Source organism: Manihot esculenta, chromosome 1, assembly GCF_001659605.2.
Source record: "Manihot esculenta cultivar AM560-2 chromosome 1, M.esculenta_v8, whole genome shotgun sequence".
In the NCBI taxonomy this organism is placed as follows: Eukaryota; Viridiplantae; Streptophyta; class Magnoliopsida; order Malpighiales; family Euphorbiaceae; genus Manihot; species Manihot esculenta.
The window spans coordinates 25,094,189-25,117,257 of NC_035161.2; the positions used below are offsets into that span (position 1 = coordinate 25,094,189).

General features: G+C 39.9%; 1 pseudogene; it reads left to right on the plus strand.

Annotated features, from left to right (window-relative positions):
• Positions 1–23,069, plus strand: part of LOC122723802 — a 100,944-nt pseudogene that overhangs the window by 72,894 nt on the left and 4,981 nt on the right.

Here is a 23,069-nt window from a genome sequence, read left to right on the forward strand (position 1 = left end):
TTAGCAACATTCGATTAAAGTTGAGCGTGAATTTAGCAACATTCAATTTGTTTAGGCTTGTGATATGAGTTTATTTTCAAACTCCTGAATAAACTATTTGTAAAAAGTGTATGAATAAACTTGCAAACATACTCGTAAACAAGCAAACATACTCGTAAACAAGCTTGTAAAGAACTCGTAAACAAGCAAACATACTCGTAAACAAGCTTGTAAAGAACTCGTCAATCTTGTAAAGAACTCGTCAGTCAAATTCATTTACAAGAATTGTAAACATGCTCATTTATAAATCATTAAATATGAATTATGAGCCGTATCATTTATCATTTAAACATTTATATTAGTGTTATATTTTATAAATTGATATTACACCATGATGGCTTAAAATAAATCATAAGCTGTTATTACAAAATAAGACCACGTTTGCGAGGATATAATAAGTAGGTAATGCAATTCCAGGATATGATAGGTGGGTAATGCGATCCAATTCCTAAAAAAAAAAGACTCGAACACATTAACGTCCAGTTCATCATCAACCTGTGAAAAAGAAGATTTGAACATCTTAACACCCAGTTCATCATCAAGACTCGTTTTTCTCAGAATAAGACGAGTCTCAGCATAAAGTTACCGTCAGTAAATACAATTCAACGAGCCTCATTATGTCTATAATCACGAGATTCTCGACTAGTTAACTCGATGGAATTCTTGTTAGGTTAGCTGGCCACATCATCGCCAGATCATCATGATATGCAATATTTATCTCCATCTTCTTACAGTATAAAAGGAAAATGATCACAGAGGCAAAAGGTACACAATTTTCTTACGCAACTACTCTTAAGTTCTATATTCACCCTATTCTCCAGTTTACTGACTTGAACGTTAGAGTGGTTACTGTGAGTACCCACCATCTCACGTTCTCTTTCTTGCAGGTTTAGCTAATTATAGCACAACTCTATTTTTCGGTTGCATCATTTGGTTCCGTCATCGAAAAATCCATTGAATCCTTTTTGTTAATTTGAATTAAAACCAGTTTCTTATTCCTTTTTTCTTAGAAAGAGATCTCTCTCTACTCTCTCGAAATGACTGGTAGTGTATGAGCTGCTGCTAAGGTTGCTATCAATGAGGACGCCATCATTTTTTTCATCCCTGGTAGTGGATAAAACGCACCCTCAATGGCCAATGAAGCAGATCTCAATAACTTAACCAATAAGCAGATGCTCCAATACATTCAAAGGTTACAGGCTACTCTTGAGCAGTGCAAGGCTCGAAAGGAGGGGTCAAACATGGTTCCCAGGTGATGACCGCTAGGCCTCTGATGCCTGGGCCACAGTCGAGCCTACGTTGGAGGGCCAGGTTGTAACCACATCAAAGCCCAATACACGGGTCTTTCCTCTAGCATGCAGCCTAGGCCACGCTCGGGCAGGCCGGGCAAAATAGGGCTTGGGTCCGACAGAGAGGGATCCAACTCAACTGACTTGATGGGTCAGTAGGGAATAGACCCCTCCACATTCGGGATCATGTCAACAAAGGTACTGGAGGAAATTAAATAGCCGTCTGATGATGGAGAAAAGGGTAGTACGTCCATAAGTACGGCTCTGCATGATAACGATATTTGGTACTGTAGTAGAGTGGCGATTACACGTCACTAGATGACAAAAGGGAAAAAGAATAAAGGAAGAGGGCGTGAACCATTCAGACTATGCTCACATACACATACCTTGCCTCTTTTTTCCTGTATTGGATCTCAGACCATTACTAGAGAAGGGAGGATGCCTCTATAGACACTCCAAGGACTTAGGCAGACGCGGTCAAAATATAGCTTAAAGGAAAGGCCGAGTTCGAAGATAAATCATATGAAGCTCTAAAAGGCGTAGCTTGGAAGTTAGTACGGGCCGTGCAAAGGTACCAGAAGGAGCAAGAGGCTAAGAAATCTTAGCAGAAACATTCCCGCCCAAGTTCAAGCCCCCCAATTTAGACAAATACGATGAAACAACAAATCCGAAAAGTCACTTGGCGATCTTTAGGATGACCATACAGTTTCAGGATGTTAGTGACTTCGTGTTGTGCTGAGTGTTCCTGTCAACACTCACAGTTTTGGCTAAGAAATGGTACCAATATCTGAGTTCAAGTTTAATTCAGAATTTTATCCAGTTTGCTATATTATTTAAATATAGATTTATTACTTATATTCCTCCTAAAAAACACTTCTTTGACTTGGGTAAGATCCGCGAAGGAGAGGGCGAGTCTTTAAAAAGTTTTATCTCACGATTTAATGTAGAAGCAATATAGGTGGAGAAGTTAAATCATGAGATAGCATGTGAAGCATTAAAGAAAGGAACACACAATGTCAAGTTCATGGATTCCTTAATCAAGAACTCGACCGCTATGTATCAAAAGTTAATGGAGAAAGTCCAGAAGTATGTCAGACTAGATGACAAATTCCAAGCACTGAGGGAGGATAAGAGGGCGAACCATAAGTAAAGCAAAAAACAAGAGAAGTGAGGATATGAAGGAGACTATAGAAGTTATCACGTCTCTCGAAGAAGGGAAGATCTAAGTAAGTATAAGAATTATACTCCATTGAATGACTCATGGACACATATTCTAATGTGGATAAGTAAAAATAACAAGGAAGTTAGGTGGCCGCTCAAGCTCAACCCGAGAAAGCGAAAAGACGAGACAGGACCAAGTAATGTCATTTTTACGATGATCACGATCATAGAATGAAGGAGTGTTTATAACTGAAAAATGAGATCGAGAGACTGATAAGGGATGTCACTCTTTGAAAGTTCATAAAAAAGGATAGGGAAGAGAGAAGACCTAACCACGAGGCAACAACTTCTGAAACCACCCCTGACTGAAAGCCTGTGAGAATTGTTCATATAATTGCGGAAGGACCTAGTGATGATGAGGGAAAATAAGCAAACCACAAATGTAACAACCAGTCTAGTAAGCTCGGCGAAAACTGGAAAGGACTATTTAGGATCTCAAAGGTTATTTGCCCAGGGTCTTATGGGCTAACTAGATGGCTGAGTCATGGAATATTTGTAATCCGAGGACATTTTATCAATAACAATTGACAATATATTTTTTCATATATTGTGCTCTTCAGTGACATGAAACGATGGGATTGTCTTTTTAAAAATAGATTAATGAGATAAGAAAAGGCCACAAGGCGGGTTTCACAAGGTGGTTACGCGAGACTATAATTCGGGCATCAGTTCCACTAATTATGGCCACAACGTGAGTTTTGCTAGGACAGGTCACAAGGCGGGTTATGCCAAACCACAATCCAGATGTTGGTCCCACTAATCAAGGCCAAAAAGTAAATTTTGTTAGGCTAGGTCATAAGGCAGGTTCCGCCAGATCGCAATTCGGGTGTCGATCCTACTAATCAAGGGCACAAGGTGGGCTCCACCAGGCCAGATCACAAAGCGAGTTCCCAAACAACAATCTGAGAGTTAATCCTAACTCACAAAAAGTTTTAAGGCATTTGATGCCCAAGGCCACAAGGTAGGATCCGCCAGGCCAAACCACAAGGCGAATATAAGTCAGGCCAAAAGACCGAGCGTTGGTCCCATTAATCAAGACATTCATGCCAAGCCACAAGGTGAATATAAGTCAGGCCAAAAGACCAGGCGTTGGTCCCACTAATCAAGGCATTCATGCCAGGCCACAAGGCGATTATAATTCAGGCCAAAAGACTGAACATTGGTCCCCCTAATCAAAGCATTCATGCCAAGTTACAAAGCAGGTTTCGCCAGACTCAATTACTGGGTGTTAGCCCTATATAAAATTTTCAAGACATTTAAGGCCCAAGCCTCAAGACGGGTGTTCATGGACGAGTACTAGTCTCAAGATTATAAGAAATCTTATAAGGTATCTCAAGCCCAAGGCAGACATCTGCCAGGCCATATGTCCGAGTGTTAACTCCGCTGTTCAAAAGTTTTCAAGTTATTTATTTTATCACCACTATGATGGTCAGTTGTTAATCCCTTAACAGTTTTTTAAAAGAAATCATTTAAGTCTTGAGTAGACAAGATTCATGGCTGAATACTGTTTATACAAAACTGTCAAAATAAAATATTCACTCAAATAAAAGACTATTATAGGGTAAGAGGGACATCATCAGTCGCCTCCTCTCGAGTTTCTATTATAGGTTCATCATTGGCTATTGCACTAGAAGCCATGTCAGGAGAGTTGTCTTCAATTAGCCCTTCATCGTCCCATCCACGCTCATCCTCATTCTCCTCATCAGGGAAGATATCGTCAATCCAGGAGAAGTTCTTTGTAGAGAAATGCTTGAGAAGTTCCTTTTTTATGAAGTCTTGGCCTTGTATGAGATTTTTCCACCCTAGGCCAGCGTCTCTCAAAATTTTGCTTCAAGCTCAGTGATCCTGGTAGAAGCGACTCAGGCCTCCTCAGCCTGAGACTGTAGCTCCTGCACCTAGCGATGAAGAAGGGCCACTTGACCCTCAATGCTCTTTGCCCTACTTTCTAGGGCCAGTTTGGAAGCATTGGCCTCACCCAGCTTAGCTTGGACCTTATCCACTGACTCTAGAGTCTCCTTCATGGTGCCTTTTACCCTATCAATCCGAGTCTTCAGTCTCAAGCATTCCTCTACCAGGAGCCTTCTATATGTTTCTTGAGCACCAAACTCCTACTTCAAGACCTTATTACGCTCCTTGGCCATATAGGTACAAAAGGCACTCTTCAGAGTATAATGCATAACGTTGTCAAAAAGTTCATCCGTCTCGACCTCATTCAGGTGATGACGGTCTTCGGCCCTCAGAGCATTCTTAGTTAGTAGGACGGCCAGGTTGGGATCCTTAAGTAGAGAAGGCATTCGAGTTAATGTCAGCACCAAGCATTGGATGCTAGGAGGGCATGAGGAATTAACCCCATAAATGTAGGAATGGGCTTAGCAAAAGTGGAGACCACAGGAGAAGGCTTGAAAACTAGGACAGATGCAGAGGCACCTATTGCAGAAGACTCGAGCTGCAAGGGAGTCGACTCTTCTATTGTAGATTGGGAAAGAGGAGGAGGAAGCATGATCACTAATTCTGCTCGGCAAGCACACTTGGGAAGGGGACCAGTTGCCCCAGCGACAACCTTGTCTTTGCAGGCAACACGTGCCGCTTTAACAAATTTACTTCTTAACCCAGCCATATCTACGTAAATTGAAAAATAAGCAAGTAAGGTAGTTTAAAATTTAAAAGACAGCAGAAAGAAAAATACCATGATCTCTAGCCAGGGAAGTGCTCTCCCCAAGGCTGGAAAGGCTGAGCGAGTGAGGACCCCGAAGTTGGTTTGCCTGGAGATAACTTTGCCAAGATAAAAGGGTGTTTCTCACTGCCTTGGTGATGTCCATTATCATTTGGGGACATAGCTCTGTAACGACCCGGAAATTGGATAGCTACCGGCGCTAGGATTCAGATCGACTTAAGGTCGCCGGAACCCGTAGCAAGCCTACTATACATCCTGTGTACCTGATAAAATCCCATATATGATCATACATTTTCATAAAAATTTTAAACATTTCATATACCAAGCTCAACCTGTGCATGCATCATAAACTGTACACATAAAATCCACACTAGAGCCCTCATCAAATGCTCTAGTATGGTCAACATCACATGCATCAAGCTTGGTTCAACATAACTCATCATTAAAACTTTTACATAATAATCATGTTCACCGGGATTTACAAAACATAAACTAGGGTAAAGCACAAGTCTAATCCATTACATAGTATATGTCCACTACTAATTTATTACATAAACTTATACCAGCCTCTAGCCGACTTCCTGAGCTATTCTTGACCCTGCAAACCTGGGATTAGGGGAGAGGGATAAGCTACAAGAGCCTAGTGAGCATAACATAAAAACAGTTTAATAAACATATGCTTGATAGAGCATATTTTAGTCCATATTTTCATGATCTTATTGATGTTTATTTGCACCTATTCTACCTAATTTTGTGGTTTTAATAATGTTTTGCAAATATTAGGTGTGAAGAAACAATTTGAAGAAAATGCTCTTAAAAGTGCCAAAGAATGCCCAAAAACAGCCACTTTCGGAAGCACCTTCGAAAGCACCTTCGGAAGCACTTTCGGAAGCCAAAACTCAACCACTTTCGGGGGCACCTTCGGAAGCACTTTCGGAAGCCGAAAGTCACCCACTTTCGGGGGCACTTTCGGCGGCCTAAAGTCCAGTCCAGAGGCGAAAGTCACCCACCTTCGGGGGCACCTTCGGCCGCCGAACCTTGGCTCCAGAGACGAAAGTCCTGCCCCCGAAACTTAACTTAGGCGGCCGAACATGCCCCCGAACATGCTCTTCCCTATTTAATGAGCCAAATCTTGAAGATCACATGTTTCCTACATAGTGCTATGTTCATTCAAAATTCAAATCAAGGCCCCACCTTCCTCTTTAGTGCATAAATCTTCTTGGACACACCTTGGATGTCAATTAAAAGACCAAAAAGGGCTTGCAACTCCACATATGCACAAAGAAAACTCAAGGGCACTATGGGGCAATCACTCAAAGATGCATGGACACTAAAAAGGAAAAAGGCAGCCTCTCAAGATCTATTTAAAGGCCTCAAGAAGACCAAGAATGAACATCTTCCATCAAGGGATTGATCAAGGCTCTCCAAAGGCTCCTCTACCTTAGTTCTTCATCTTCTTTCTTCTTTTCTTTTATTTTCTGTTTTGGTTCAGCCATGAGTGGCTGAAACCCTATTTCTAGTTGAAGTTTGGTTGAAACTAAGGTTGTTTAAAAGGTTGTGAGATCTGAACATAAAGTGTTTGCTTTTGATTTATTCAATATTCATGCAATTGTGCTTAATTCCAAGATTGCTTTGTTGTTTTGATCAAATTGGCCACTTGATTCTTGATTGCAAAGTTAATTGATTGTTGATTAGGATATTTGTTAGTCCGTAATTGCTGGAAATATTATGATCTTAGAACACTTGGAGTAAAAACCCAAGGAATTGTATGATCTAACATCATCTCATGCGTTTGAGTAGTTAGGGTTTGGATCTTTCTTGTTCTTCATGCAATTGGCAATTGTTTTGATGCCTATGGCCCAAGGACGTTCCTTGGCAATTTGTTGATTAGTAATTGGTTAGAGGACGTTCCCTAATCAGTTTATTCATAAGGAAAGACATGGTGGTGAGAAGCGTCTTTCACCCCCATAACCAACCTATTGAGTTAATCAAGATAACCATGTTTCAATGATCAACCCAAACAACCAAAGTGGATCCATATCTTCAACTAGACCTTTCTCTTATTGATTTCCTCTTTTATTTTTATTACTTGCTGTTTTAATTACTTTCATTAGTTGTTAATCAAATCATCTCAAAACCCCCCTTTTTACTTTCCTTGCACTTTACTTTTGTTCTATTTGCAATCACTTGCTTTCACTTGTACTTTCAATTGGTTTGATTGGTCTTGATTAAGATAAATAAATAGGTAATCAATTCTCTGTGGATACGATCCTTCACCACTGTCTACAGTTGTATTTGTAGGTAACCAAGAAGGTTATTTTTGACCGGCTTCGACAACCGCTCCTGTCAAAAATTGGCGCCGTTGCCGGGGAATTGATTTCACTTGTTTGTTTATTTTTCTTTTCATGACCAGGTCTGAACATAGGGACACTCTGCCCTTTGATCTAGAAATTGAACGCACTCTCAGAAGGCTTGGAAAGCAAGCCACCACGCCCGAAGAACATTCTGCCCAACCTTCGGCCGCCGAAACTCATCAACCTTCGGCCGCCGAAAGTCCTGCACTTCAGCAACCTGATTTTGCACCAATGGCAGAACCTCAAGCACCAGCTGCTGCCCATGATGGACATGCTGTCCAAGGCCAGATAGTTCAAGAAAATCCAGCAAATAGGCCACAAGCACAAAGGGAAAGAACCATGAGGGAATTAGCAACTCCTATAGGTGATTATGCTCCACTTTGCATCACCTATCCACCTCTTACAGTTCCCTTTGAACTAAAATCAGGTTTGATTCATCATCTCCCTAAATTTAGAGGTTTGCAAAATGAAAATCCCCATAAGCACTTAAAAGAATTTAAAATTATTTGCTCATCCATGAGACCTCAAGGGATCTCTGAAGATCATGTTAAACTAAGAGCCTTCCCTTTTTCATTAGATGACCATGCTAAGGATTGGTTATTTTATTTGCCACCTGGATCTATAACTTCTTAGGATGATATGGTCCAAGCCTTTTTGGACAAATACTTCCCACCATCTAAATTAATTGGCATAATAAGAGAAATAACTAGCATAAGACAAAGAAAAAATGAGGACTTATATGATTATTGGGAAAGGTTTGAAAGACTATGCACAGGTTGTCCACAACATGATATGTCAGACAAAGCCCTCATTCAGTTCTTCTATGGAGGATTGATTCCATCAGAAAGGAAACTCATAAATGTAGCCTGTGGAGGATCTATCCTAGACAAGACACCCAGGGAGATGAAGGAACTGATATCCAATCTCGCAGCTTCGTCTAAGCAATATGATGAAGAGGAGCAAACGCAAAGAGGAATCTATGAGGTAAGTACATCCTCTGTTGAATCTCAAATTTCTAAACTAACTTCTCTTGTGGAAAAGATCGCCCTAGGCCAAGTCTAACAGACTCAAGCACCCCTGCCTCCTGTGCCATGTGGGATCTGCTTATATGTAGGACACCCCACTGATCAGTGTCCCACCCTCCAAGAAGATAATCAACAAGTCAATGCAATTGGGAGGTACAACAGCCAACCTAGATATGATCCATACTCCAATACATACAATCCAGGTTGGAGAGATCACCCCAATTTCAGCTATGCAAAGCCCAACAATGATTAAAATTACCAAGGCTACCAAAGAAATCAAGCCCAACCAGCACCTTCAAATCCAAATCAGAACCTTGAGAATATCATGCAAACAATGATGGAAACAATGGTAAACACCATGCAAGGCGTGCGACAAGACATAAGCCAAATGGCCACCTCTATAGGCCAACTGCAAACCCAAGGTAAGCTCCCTTCTCAAACTGAAACTAATCCAAGACAAAATGTTAGTGCTATTACTTTGAGAAGTGGCAAAGAGCTTCAAGATAATAATCATGAGCAAGAGGCAGAACCAAGGCCACCTGAAGCCACCCCATCAGAACCACCTCCTGCGCACAAGACCGATCCAAAGACAAGCTTTCACATCCCACCTCCTTTTCCAAAAAGATTTGAAAGAACACAAAAAGAAAAAGAGGAAAAGGAGATTCTTGAGACTTTCAGAAAAGTGGAGATCAACATACCACTACTAGACGCTGTCAAGCAAATTCCTAGGTATGCCAAATTTCTGAAGGAGCTTTGCACCAATAGGAGGAAGCTTGCTGAAAGAGAAAAAGTAAGTGTAGGTGAGGTAGTTACTGCTGTTATTAAAAGAGAACTCCCTACTAAATGCAAGGACAAAGGTATGTTTGCTATCTCTTGTAAGATTGGGAATGTTGGTATCAAGAAAGTCATGTGTGATCTTGGTGCATCTATTAATGTCATGCCTCTCTCCATCTATAAATCTCTCAATGCATGTGCACTCAAAGAAACAAGAGTTGTGATACAATTGGCTGATAGATCTGTGGTGCACCCCATAGGTGTACTTGAAGATGTCTTAGTCCAAGTAGATGAACTTGTCTTTCCTGCTGATTTTTATGTGATTGATACTAAGGAAGATAGTTGCAATACTAGTTCTGACATTCTTCTTGGACGTCCTTTCTTAAGCACCGCTAGAACTAAAATCGATGTGCATGATGGTACTCTTACCATAGAATTTGAAGGGGAAATCATTAAGTACAATGTCTATGATGCCATGAAATATCCACATGACATGTCCCCTGTTTATGGGCTTGATATTATTGATTATTTGAGTCAAGATGTGTTTAATGAAAATCAAGATTCTATTTTAGACGATGACCTTTGCAGGATTGAAACCCAGAAACTAAAAGAAACAATCTGCAGCACTCAGCAAGTGGAGGTAGCACAGACTGAAGACATTCGACCGCCGAACATAGCCCACTTTCGGCCGCCGAACCCTACTGCTCCTCAAACACAGCCTTCTGCCGCACCACTTCAGAAAAATAATCCGCAGACGGAAGACGAACTTCGGCCGCCGAACATCTTTCGGCCGCCGAACCTCTCCCAGCAGGCTTCATCGCAAGCAAGCTCTTCTAATCCATCTTTGCAACAGCCTTCATATCTAAAGCCTCTTCCAGACCATCTGAAATGCATGTATTTGGGAGCTAACAAGACACTACCAGTAATAGTGTCCAATGAATTGAGCCAACAAGAAGAAGCAAGCCTCTTGAAAGTACTACAGAAACACAAAGGAGCCATAGGATGGACTATTGATGACATCAAAGGTATTTCTCCATCCACCTGCATGTATAGAATTCACATGGAGGATGAGTGCAAGCCAGTAAGAGATGCTCAAAGAAGACTAAATCCACCTATGATGGAGGTAGTGAAAAAAGAGATAGTCAAGCTCCTTGATGCAGGCATCATATACCCAATCTCTGATAGCAAATGGGTGAGCCCTGTACATGTAGTTCCAAAGAAAACTGGAATTACCATTGTTCCAAACGCTGAAGGGGAACTCGTCCCCACTAGAGTCCAGAATGGATGGAGGGTATGCATGGACTATAGGAAGCTCAATATTGCAACAAGGAAGGACCACTTCCCACTGCCTTTCATTGATCAGATGCTAGAAAGGCTTGCAGGTAAATCTCACTATTGTTGTCTTGATGGTTATTCAGGTTTTTACCAAATCCCAGTTGCTCCAGAAGACCAAGAGAAGACTACCTTCACTTGTCCTTTTGGCACTTTCGCCTTTAGAAGAATGCCATTTGGACTATGCAATGCACCTGCCACCTTTCAGCGATGCATGATGAGCATATTTTCTGACTATGTGGGTAAGACAATTGAGGTATTTATGGATGACTTCACAGTTCATGGAAATTCTTTTGATGAATGCCTGACCAATTTAGAAAAGATCTTGCAAAGATGCCTTGAAACTAACCTTGTGCTTAATTATGAAAAATGTCATTTTATGGTTAATCAAGGTATGGTCTTAGGTCATGTTGTTTCAGCTAAGGGCATTGAAGTGGACAAAGCTAAGGTGGATACCATCAAAAATCTGCCTTACCCTTCCAATGTTAGAGACATCCGTTCCTTCCTTGGACATGCAGGATTCTACAGAAGATTCATCAAAGATTTCTCAAAAATTACTTTGCCATTATGCAGATTGCTCCAACAAGATGTAACATTTGATTTTGATGCAGATTGCAAAAAGGCGTTTGATTTGATTAAAGAATTGCTTGTGACTGCCCCAATTATTCAAGGGCCTGATTGGAACCTACCATTTGAAATCATGTGTGATGCAAGAAATTATGCAGTAGGCGCAGTCTTGGGGCAACGTGTGGGAAACCTCCCCATGTCATTCACTATGCCTCTCGCACATTGGATTCTGCACAAAGCAACTACACAACAACTGAAAAAGAACTCTTGGCAGTTGTATTTGCTTTGGAAAAATTCAGACCATATCTTTTGGGAACCAAAGTCATTGTCTATTCTGACCATGCAGCCTTGCAATATTTGATCAAGAAAAAAGAAGCAAAACCAAGGCTCATTAGGTGGATCCTACTTCTACAAGAGTTTGATCTTGAGATAAGAGACAAGAAGGGTAAAGAAAACCTTGTGGCAGACCACCTCAGCCGACTTCCCTCCAGTTCTGCACCATGCCCAGTCAAAGAAGAGTTTCCAGACGAACATCTGTTCGTCACTCATTCTGCCTAAAGTGAATTGCATCATGCACACCACACCCCAGGGAAGTACTCAGTTTCTTTTGCTCTCTTCTCTCTTCTTCTCCTCTTCTCTTCTCTCTTCTTTTACATTGAGGACAATGCCTAATTTAAGTGTGGGGGTGCATATAGCTTCTTCTTCATTTTTCATCTCTTTCTTCTTTCTTCTTTTCTCTTCTTCTACGATTTCTCATGCTTTCAGATTGCAAAATTTTTTTTTTCTTTTTCCTTTCAGTCTTAAGTTAATTAGCCACAGTTGAATTTTAATTTGTTTATGCTTTCAATAAAACACACACAACCACAACCTTCTTCTTCTTTTTGTTTTGCTCCACTCAAACTGATGAACTATGTTGGATGAGTTTTTCTTGCCATGACCCCATTAATGTGATAACTCTTTAAACTTATGTTGAATCAACTGCAGTGAGTTGTATTCATGTTTGAGAATTGCCTTTTGAATTGAATCTTTGAGTTTGCCATAGTGAAAAATATATTGATGACCCTCAATTGATTGAGAATAAATTGAAAATTGTGTGAATGAACCTAATGTGACTTGATTTAGCCATTGGTGTTGATTTGCCCAAATCATTGAGAGAAAGAAAATTCAGCAAAGGCAAAGACCTCAAAAGCACAAATTGAAAATTGTTCCAATGGTCAAAAGACTATGAACAAAGCTAGTAGCCACTTGGATAGGTGACCAACTGAAAATCTAAACCTTCAAATCAAAAATAGGTTGGTGACCTTTCCAAGCAAAATCTAAAGTGCAAAAGCCTGAATAAAGTACTTCAAGGTAAGGGCAAGTCAATCCAAAAGCTAGAAAAAGTCTTAACAAATTAATGTGCATGTCTCTCTTGAGGAAAACCAATCCTAACCATGGTAAGAAAAGGGAAACAAGGAAAAGAGGTAAGTAATCTTCATGCATATATTCTTCACTGCAATGCTTCAAAATAGGTGTCTAGAGTATGAGATTAAGTGGAAATAAGGATCTAGAGCAAAGAAAGCTTATTTGACTATGTTCATTTGCTTGAGGACAAGCAAAAGGTTAAGTGTGGGGGTATTTGATAGAGCATATTTTAGTCCATATTTTCATGATCTTATTGATGTTTATTTGCACCTATTCTACCTAATTTTGTGGTTTTAATCATGTTTTGCAAATATTAGGTGTGAAGAAACAATTTGAAGAAAATGCTCTTAAAAGTGCCAAAGAATGCCCAAAAACAGCCACTTTCGGAAGCACCTTCGGAAGCACTTTCGGAAGCCAAAACTCAACCACTTTCGGGGGCACCTTCGGAAGCACTTTCGGAAGCCGAAAGTCACCCACTTTTGGGGGCACTTTTGGCGGCCTAAAGTCCAGTCCAGAGGCAAAAGTCACCCACCTTCGGGGGCACCTTCGGCCGTCGAACCTTGGCTCCAGAGACGAAAGTCCTGCCCCCGAAACTTAACTTAGGCGGCCGAACATGCCCCCGAACATGCTCTTTTCTATTTAATGAGCCAAATCTTGAAGATCACATGTTTCCTACATAGTGCTATGTTCATTCAAAATTCAAATCAAGGCCCCACCTTCCTCTTTAGTGCATAAATCTTCTTGGACACACCTTGGATGTCAATTAAAAGACCAAAAAGGGCTTGCAACTCCACATATGCACAAAGAAAACTCAAGGGCACTATGGGGCAATCACTCAAAGATGCATGGACACTAAAAAGGAAAAAGGCAACCTCTCAAGATCTATTTAAAGGCCTCAAGAAGACCAAGAATGAACATCTTCCATCAAGGGATTGATCAAGGCTCTCCAAAGGCTCCTCTACCTTAGTTCTTCATCTTCTTTCTTCTTTTCTTTTATTTTCTGTTTTGGTTCAGCCATGAGTGGCTGAAACCCTATTTCTAGTTGAAGTTTGGTTGAAACTAAGGTTGTTTAAAAGGTTGTGAGATCTGAACATAAAGTGTTTGCTTTTGATTTATTCAATATTCATGCAATTGTGCTTAATTCCAAGATTGCTTTGTTGTTTTGATCAAATTGGCCACTTGATTCTTGATTGCAAAGTTAATTGATTGTTGATTAGGATATTTGTTAGTCCGTAATTGCTGGAAATATTATGATCTTAGAACACTTGGAGTAAAAACCCAAGGAATTGTATGATCTAACATCATCTCATGCGTTTGAGTAGTTAGGGTTTGGATCTTTCTTGTTCTTCATGCAATTGGCAATTGTTTTGATGCCTATGGCCCAAGGATGTTCCTTGGCAATTTGTTGATTAGTAATTGGTTAGAGGACGTTCCCTAATCAGTTTATTCATAAGGAAAGACATGGTGGTGAGAAGCGTCTTCCACCCCCATAACCAACCTATTGAGTTAATCAAGATAACCATGTTTCAATGATCAACCCAAACAACCAAAGTGGATCCATATCTTCAACTAGACCTTTCTCTTATTGATTTCCTCTTTTATTTTTATTACTTGCTGTTTTAATTACTTTCATTAGTTGTTAATCAAATCATCTCAAAACCCCCCTTTTTACTTTCCTTGCACTTTACTTTTGTTCTATTTGCAATCACTTGCTTTCACTTATGCTTTCAATTGGTTTGATTGGTCTTGATTAAGATAAATAAATAGGTAATCAATTCTCTGTGGATACGATCCTTCACCACTGTCTACAGTTGTATTTATAGGTAACCAAGAAGGTTATTTTTGATCGGCTTCGACAATCGCTCCTGTCAATGCTCTCATGAAATGCATCCCAACACAAACAATACACATCAATGATGGACTTGTCACCAGTAACCCTCTACATAATCCAATGTGCCCGGCCCACTATGGGAGCTCCTCAGGACTTTCGCTTAAACATAATATATCCAATTTGCCAGGGGCATAGAATGGGCCTCACCTGGACTTTCCCTTACATGGTGCCAGGGGCGTAGAATGGGCCTCACCTGGACTTCCATACCGTATCATATCATATCATATCGAAGGCTAGTGGGTCATCCAATATCCATCCACAACAACAGTAAATTATGCAATGCATCATATTCGTGAATTCTAATGCAAACAACCTATTACATAATATGGCATTTGTGATGCATGAACATGCTCAAAAGTTTGATTAATTTAAAATAATAGATTAGTTTAGTTCTACTCACCTCTGGCTGATGCTTGACCACAACTGTAGCAGCTGACTCACTGCTGGCCTCTACGGTCTCCCAAGTCCGATCCTACACAGATGGACTCCCATGAGGGACCAAACATAGCTAATACATGACTCTAACAACTCCCCAAAAATCCCCCTAAATCATCATAAAACATGTATAGGAAACAAGCAAAGGAAGGTTGGGCAGGGGACTTTCGGCGGCAAGTTCGGCGGCCGAAGGCCCCTTCCAGAGCTGAAAGTCACTAACCTTCGGGGGTAGGTTCGGCGGCCTAACCCTTTCACAGATCCAAAAGTCCATCCTTTCGGGGGTAGGTTAGGCGGCCAAAGGCTGCCTCCACAGGCAGGTTCGGCGGCCAAACCTTGCTTCGGCGGCCGAACCTGGGTTCTCCAGAATGGCAGAACCCGATTCCGCCTTATGCACTCAGCCACCAAACTCTCCAAAATCGCACATCCATCCCTTCAAAATATGCATACACACTCATCAAGCATAAGGGGCATAAAAACTAGGCTAAACCCCAACAAACAACTATAAAACAATACATAAGCAAACATTCATCAACACAACTAACACAAACCCTAACATTTTAGATCTAACCACATCATGCATCTTTACCCCTCAACCCTTCATAAAACTTAATTAAAAACATAAGAAAGGCAAGGATCTAGGCTTACCTCTTGGAGATCTAGGAGTGACAGCAATCCCTAATGTGGGGATGAGTCAAACGGTCTCCAAGACTTCAAAACTCGGGTTTAAGCTTAGATCTTCAAAGACAAGAGAAAACTCGTGAAAACATTGAAGGATTTGAAAGAAAATCATAAAATCATCAAAGGGAGGGCAAGAACTCACCTTTGCCCGAAAATGGAGAGAAAAACTCGCCCGTTTTCGGACTTGAGGCCTCTTATAGGTGGCTGGCCAGACCACCTTCGGGGGCCGAAAGGAAAGCTCCCGCAGCGGCACCATGTTCGGCGGCCGAACCTGGATTTTCCTTTCAAAAATACTTTTCTTCTTTTAAAAACTTTAATTCAAAAACTTAGCATTAAAACCATAAAATCGTTTCATAAAATCTTATTTTACTATTCTAAGAGGTTTCGACATCTGAGATCCCAAATTCTAACGGAGATTCCGTCGGAAGGTTGAAATTCTGACGCCGGAGTCTAGCCAGGTATTACAGCCATTGTCAAGAGAAAGTTTAGAGCCTCATCCTCATCCCTCTATGGTTGGACCCCATCCTTCTTCATCTCTACTCATAGGTTCCAACTTGTTCAGAGATGCTCGAAACCCTCGAATGTTTGGTTGCAGAGGATTAAAAACTTATTTTTCCATCATTTTAATGAAGAAGGTATCCAGTCAAATGTCGTCTAATATTTTCGACTGCTAAAAAAACAGAACTCTTCATTCTTATGAGTACCTAGCAAGTACAGTTGGAAGAAGAGGGCCATGCTCGACTTGATGTTATTATTAAGATAAACAAACTAGAAAACCACTAAAATTCTCTAGCCATTAGGATGTAGTTGAGTGACTGCAAGCTTATGAAATCGAAGGACCTCAACAAAAAACGGATCCATAGAAAACCGAAGACTCACCTTCAGCTGCTTTTCGAAGATTATGATAGTATCTTCTGCAGAGATCTGGTCAGTCACGCAAACACTCGAGGAAGGAGCAAAAATATGAAAAGCCTTTTGAGAAATTTGGTATTGGTCGTGAATATGATTAACATCTTGCTTCGATAGTATGGGAGGAACATCGCTAATCAGGCTGCCATTACTTTCGTGAGTAGCCCTCTGTGGAATGATAGAGGTCGGGGCACCAATAGGGCTGTCGGAGGAGTTTGAGGCAGGATTTTCACCAAGAGAAGAAGAGAAAGTATCCCTATTCATTTTAAAAGGAGAAAAAAAATTACCGAGAAAGCAATGGAATATAATTGAGAAAGAAAGAGTGACCGAGTCTTTCTAGAGCTAGGTAGGCAAAACGACGTGAGTAGGGGAAGACCAACCTCAAAAAGCCACGTGCTCCAGATTATGAAAATAATTATTTCCTTCGAATCTAAAGAATTGAAGACCAGCAAAACCTTTGATATTACACTACGATCGTGCAAAGTAAGTCATGAGCTGTCACCACAAAATAGGACCACATGGCGAGGATCTGATAGGTGGATAACGCGGTCCCACCCGAGGAAAGGAAGACCCAGACACCTTAATACCTGGTTCATCAAAGACTCGCTCTCTCATGTATAGAACAAGTCTCGTCATAAAGTTACTATTAGCAGACATAATCCATTGGCTCATGTTATACCTCTAATCACGGGATCTCTGACTAGTTATTCAGTGGGATCCCTTATCAGGTTAGTCAGCCATATCATCGCTGGATTATCAGGACATACTATATTTATTCCCATCTTCTCATAGTATAAAAGAAGAACGATCACAAAGGTAAAAGTACACAATTCTCTTACACAACTACTTTCAAGTTCTACATTCACCCTATTCTCCAATTTATTGACTTGAGCGTCGGAGTGGCTGCCATGCATGTTTTAAGTTCTACATTCACCCTATTCTTCAATTTGCTGACTTGAGCATCGGAGTGGCTGCCATGGATATTTACCACCTCACGTTCTCTTTCTTGCAGATTTAATCAATTACAACACAGTTCTATTTTCTGGTCGTATCATAAATATGTAATTATATTAATTTTTTTAAAGTTAATTTACTATTTAAAATTATACTACAATCATTAAAAAATATATTTTATAAAATACAATAATTTATAATTTAATTAATTTAAAACTGAAATAAAAAAGTTAATGTATATTGATCAAGCATAATTTAGCCACATTTTTATTATCATTATTACTGTTTAAATATGCATTTTTCTAGTTTAATTTATGTTTTTATGATATTTTTGCAGAAAATAAAGAAAATGGAAACTTGGAGAAATTTTGCAGAAAAAGCTGGAAAATCGATTTAGCCGAAGTGATTTGGCCAAATCACTTGTAGGAAGCTGAAGCAGAAAACTAGAATTGAATTGCAGAAACGATTTGGGCAAGCGATTTGCCCAAATCAACTGACCCAATCGACTGTCGCCAGCAAAATCCAGCAATGCGGGAAAAGAAGGAAATTCAAAATTTTAAAAGTGTTGGAGTCCTATCCTACTTCAAACACCACAAGATCAATCCTATGATAACTCCAAGAGTCACACCAAAGAAAGTCCTTCACTAAAGGAGTTTTATTCATGATAAAATATAAAGACAATGAGGGATTAAAAGACCATCAAAGATACCAAGTCAAAATAGGATTCCAACTCCAAGAAAGATTAGGACTCCTCATCTATAAAAAGGGACAGCAACCAACCAGCAAGGCATCATCAAATTTTCTCTAGAATTTTGGCAGCTCTCTCTCTCTACTTTTCTTCTTTCTTTTTGTATTCTTAGTAAACCATGAGTGGCTAAACATCTTTTTCTCTAGTTGAAGTTGGAGAAATTTCAGTTTATGATGAATTGGGAGATTTGATACTCCATTGTTAAACTTCTATTTTTCAATATTTATGCAACTTGTTCTTCATGCTATTATTGCTTTGCTATTAGAATCAATTAAGGCCTGTTGCTTTTAATTGCATAAGTAATATATTGTTAGTTTGAATAATTTGGGTCCGTAATTACTTAGATTGTTTGAACACAAGTACAATTGGTTGCATAATCTAAACTTGACCACGCGGTTGGCAAGGTTAGAATTGGATTTCTCTATGTCTTAATGCAGTCAACGGTTGAAAAGTAAAAAATCCCAAGGATGTTCCTTGGCAACTTGTTGACTAGTGTTTGATTAGCGAACGTTTCCTAGTCAAACTAAAACTAAGGAAGAATTTGATTGTGAGAAGCGTCTTCCATAACCTAAACTAATTTATTGAAATAAATTGGAGTATCAAAGAATCAATGATCAATTTCAAAACTGAAATGGATCCATACTTCAATTAGAGTCCTTCTCCCATTGATTTACTCATCTTTTTTATTGCTTTCTCTTACTACTTAGTTTCAATTTTAGTTCACTATTATCAAAACAAACCCCCCTCTTTTTATTTTACTTTTGTTATTTATTTGTCCAAGTCATTATTAGGAAGATCCTTAGTGTCAAATCCCTGTGGTTCGACCCTATTGCCATTATCTACAAGTTATTTTGTTGATTGATAATAGGTTTATTTTTTACAGCTTCGACAACCGCTATAAAAAATTGACGCCGTTGCCGGAAATTTGATTTAAACTAACGTATTTTCCCTTTATGATGAGGGCTGGCTGTAAAGAAATTCTTCTTTACGATCCAGAGATTGAACGCACTGCCAAGAGCTTGAGGAACCAAGCAAACTTGAGGAACCAAGCCTCAAAACCCTCTTCATCAGCAACAACAACGAATTTGGTGTCTACCATTCGATTTGCCGCTGTGCCATCTGATAGAACTACTACTGCCCCTGTTGCAGAATTTATTGCACCGGCTGCTACACCTACTATCGCACCTGCTACTGATGCACTTGAACCAGAAACAGAAATACAGGTTGTTGTACCAGAAAATCAAACTATGGCTGAACCACTTGCTGCATATAAAGAAGTTGAAGTTGAAGCTGAAAACGTGCCCATCCGTGCACCACAGCCACAGGAGAGAACACTCCGTGAGCTAGCTGTACCAGCAGGAGATCAGGCACCCTTATGCATTACCTATCTCCCATTAACAACACCCTTTGAATTAAAGACAGGCCTGATCCATCTCCTCCCCAAATTTAAAGGCCTAGAAAATGAAGACCCTCACAAGCACTTGAAAGAATTCCACATCGTATGCTCAACCATGAGACCTTAAGGTATTTCAGAAGAGCATGTTAAACTTAGAGCCTTCCCTTTTTCCCTTGATGACTATGCCAAGGATTGGCTATTCGACCTACCACCTGGATCCATCACATCATGGGCTGGTATGGTAAGATCTTTCTTAAGCAAATTCTTTCCAACTTCAAAAGCCATTGGCATCCGTCATGAAATCAGTGGTATAAGGAAAAAGCATTCTGAAGGCTTGTATGAGTACTGGGAGAGGTTCAAAAGGTTGTGCACAAGCTGCCCTCAACATGATATCTCTGACAAATCTCTCATTGAATATTTCTATGGAGGTTTGCTACCTTCGAAAAGAAAGTTCATAGACGCAGCATGATAGAGCATATTTTAGACCAATTTATCATGATATTATTGATGTTCATTTACACTTTTTCTGCCTAATTTTGTGGTTTTGATCTTATTTTACAGAAAATGGTGTAAAGAGACAATCTGGTGAAAATGCTCTTAAAACTGCTAAAAAGTGCCAAATATGGAAAGTGCCAAATATGGAAAGTGCCAAATATGGAAAGTGTCAAATAAGGAAAGTGCAGAAGCAAAAACAGATAAGGAAAGCGCAGTCAACAGATTATTTGAAATTCAAATTGCAAATCTTTCTTTCCTTGTTTAAAGATGTGCAGACACCTCAGTAGTCAGTTCTTCCTATTCAGGAAGCGAGATCTCAAGAAGATGCACCTGCCTCTCATGCATTCGGTATCCAAAATCTGAAATTCAAACGAAGGCTCCACCTAAAAAGGAAAGTTTGGACAGCATCTCTTTCCTTTTAGATAACCTTGCCGCGTGCCTCTTTCCTTCTGCACAACCTTGCCGCGTGCCTCTTTCCTTCTGAGAGCCTTGCAACGTGCCTCCTTCCTTTTCAGACACAACTTGGGCAGCAAGCAGCCTCTTGGGCAGCAGGTAAGACTTAGGGCAGCATCTAATCCTATTTAAGAAGCACCTAAGGCTAGCCGAAGGACCTTCTTGCACTTGATCTCTTCGGATTGCACAAGGTCGGCGCATTCTCCTTCTTCTCTTCATCTTCTTCTTCTTTTCTTGATTTTGGTTTTTGGTTCAGCCATTAGTGGCTGAAACCTTTTATTCTAGTTGAAGATTGGTTGAAACTTAAGTTATTTTATGGATTGTGAGATCTGAACATAAGTTATTTGTCTTTGGTTTATTCAATATTCATACAATTTCATGCTTGATTCCATTATTGCTTTGTTATTGTGATCAATGTGGCCACTTGATTCTTGATTGCAAGGTAATATATTGTTAGTTTGAATAGTTTTAAGTCCATAATTGCTTGGATTGTTCAAACATAAGAATACTTGGTGTAAAAACTAAGGAAATTGTATGATCTAGCAACATCTCATGCGTTTGGGTAGCTAGGATTGGCTCTCTCTATCTCTTATTGCAATTGACAGTTGTTTTGATGCCTAATGCCCAAGGACGTTCCTTAGCAACTTGTTGATTAGTAATTAATTAGAGGACATTTCTTAATTGGTTTATGATTAAGGAGAGACATGGCGGTGAGAAGCGTTTTCTATCTCCGTAACTAATCTATTGAATCAATCAAAAGAACATAAGTTTCAATGATCAATCCCAACAACTGAAGTGGATTCAACTCTTCAACTAGAACTTTCTCATTATTGAATTCCCTTTACTTTTAATTATTTGTCTTCTTTTATTGCTTTCAGTTTTAGATCTCTTGAATCAATCTCAAACCCTCCCCCCCCCATTTTACTTTCAGTTTATTTGCTTCCAGTTTATCTCGTCTCAGTATACTTCTCTTTCAGTTATTTGCTTTCAGTTAATTCTTTTAGTCTTGTTAAGAAAGGTAGGTAAGTTTTCAATTCTCTGTGGATTCGATCCTTTACCACTGTCTGCAGTAGTAATATTGTTGATAACCGAAAAGGTTATTTTTTTTCGGCTTCAACAACCGCGAGTCAAAAATTGGCGCCGTTGTTGGGGAGTTGATTTAACTAATCTGTTTTTCTTTCATGACCAGATTTGAACGTAGGGAAACTCTTCCTTATGATCCGGAAATTGAGCGCACAATCAGGAGACTGAACAAGCAAGTCACGCCCGAATCTTCATCTGAAGAGCACCTCTGCACAGAAGCACCTTCTGAAACCATTGAACCGCACCATCCAACTCCATAAATGGCTGAAAACGTGGCACAACCTGCTGTCCACAATGAACATGCTGTCCGTGAGAAAATAATACAACAAAATCCAGCTATGAGAGTCCCAATGCCAAGAGAAAGAACCATAAGAGAATTGGCAGTACCTATAGGTGATCAAGCACCTCTTTGCATCACATACCCACCTCTGACAGTTCCCTTTGAATTGAAAACAGGTTTGATTCATCTCCTTCCTAAGTTTAAAGGTTTAGAAAATGAAAATCCACACAAGCACTTGAAAGAGTTCAACATTGTCTGTTCATCTATGAGACCTCAAGGTATTTCTGAAGATGATGTTAAGTTGAGAGCTTTTCCTTTTTCACTTGATGATTATGCTAAGGATTGGTTGTTTTACTTACCATCTGGATCTATCACTTCTTGGGATGATATGGTAATAACCTTTTTGAACAAATATTTTCCAACTTCTAAAGCCATTGGCATAAGAAGAAAAATCAGTAGCATTAGACAGAAACCATATGAGGATTTATATGACTATTGGGAAAAGTTTAAAAGGTTGTGTACAGGTTGTCCTCAACATGATATTTCAGATAAGGCACTCATAGAATTCTTCTATGGAGGATTGCTATTATCAGAAAGAAGATTCATTGATGTAGCATGTGGAGGTTCCATTGCAGACAAAATACCTAGGGAGATGAGAGAGTTGATCTCCACCCTTGCAGCCTCATCTAGGCAATATGGAGAAGAAAAGCAATTGCAGAGAGGAGCAAATGAGGTAAGTTCATCCACTATTTCTTCTCAGCTTTTTGAACTGACCTCTATTATGAAAAATTTTGCCATAGGATATGCTCAACAGGCTCAAGCACCTCAGCCACCTAGGCCATGTGGGATTTGTGCATATGTGGGACATCCAACTGATCAATGTCCTACACTTCAAGAAAACAGCCAGCAAGTCAATGCCATTGGAGGATACAACAACCAGCCTAGACATGATCTATATTCTAACACCTACAATCCAGATTGGAGAGACCACCCCAATTTCAGCTATGGAAGAGCCAACAATTACCAGAACTACCAAAGAAATCAAGCCCAACCAGCACCTCCAAGTTC